Here is a 1,345-nt window from a genome sequence, read left to right on the forward strand (position 1 = left end):
CTCCTGACTTACAAATCAATTAAAGGTCAGGCTCCAGCATATCTTAAAGATCTCATAGTACCTTATAAACCAACTAGAGCATTACGCTCCCAGACTGCAGGGTTACTTGTGGTTCCTAGAGTCTCTAAGAGTACAATGGGAGCCAGAGCCTTCAGCTATCAAGCTCCTCTCCAGTGGAACCAGCTTCCAGTTTGTGTTCGGGAGGCAGACACACTCTCCACATTTAAGAGTAGGCTAAAGACTTTCCTTTTTGATAAAGCTTATAGTTAGGGCTGGCTCAGGTTTGCCCTGGATCAGCCCCTAGTTATGCTGCTATAGGCTTAGACTGCCGGGGGACACCTCCCTGCTCTCTTCCTTCTCTCCCTCTCTCTTCTTCTCCCTCTCTTCTTCTCCCTCTCTATCTGTATGCATTTATGTAAATGTATGTTACTAACTCACCATCCGGGGTATCATCCCCGGAGTTTCTGTGTCTCATGTGGCAGGTTGCCACTGATAAAGTTTACGTCAGGATCATGAATCGTGACAGCGCCTGCTGACCTGGTCCTGCTGGACACCGGGAAGCCTTATTGACATTTTCCTGGATTCATCCAAACTTTCTATTTCTTTTTTTTTTTTCCAACACAACATAATTTCTGTCAAATGTTGTATTTGTACTATGTTGTTTATCCTGTACACACGACATCTATTGCACGTCTGTCCGTCCTGGGAGAGGGATCCCTCCTCAGTCTCTCCCTGAGGTTTCTTCCATTTTTTCCCCTTTAATTTTGGGGTTTCTTTTAGGAAGTTTTTCCTTGTGCGATGCGAGGGTCTAAGGACAGAGGGTGTTGTAACCTGTACAGTCTGTAAAGCACACTGAGACAAATGTATAATTTGTGATATTGGGCTATACAAATAAATTTGATTTGATTTGATTTGATTTCCAGCTGCCATTGTTTCCAATATTAATATGTTACGACCCGGCTCGGCAAGGGAAAAGGGAGTAACATAAAACCAGATGTTAATGGTAAATAAAGATATTTATTAATATCATATGGATGATTGATGATTTTAATTGCGTTTAAGGAAACAAATGGAACAAAAGGAGGACTCTTCACATGAGAGCAACGAGACGTCAAAGACAAACTAACAAAGATAAACCCCAAACTAAACAATTCAAAATCAAACTCGGGGTGAAAACTTGTCAACAAAAGAACACATAAAACAGCGCCGGGGCACCCTAACGTGCCGAACAGAAAACGCTGGAACAACTTCTCAACAATTAACGAGCCAAAGGTAAACCTAGATCCAACACAGGATACAGAACACAGAGTTCAACCGATGATGTAAATATAACAGAGTCTAGGAA

Source organism: Cottoperca gobio, unplaced genomic scaffold (assembly GCF_900634415.1).
Source record: "Cottoperca gobio unplaced genomic scaffold, fCotGob3.1 fCotGob3_382arrow_ctg1, whole genome shotgun sequence".
NCBI lineage: Eukaryota > Metazoa > Chordata > Actinopteri > Perciformes > Bovichtidae > Cottoperca > Cottoperca gobio.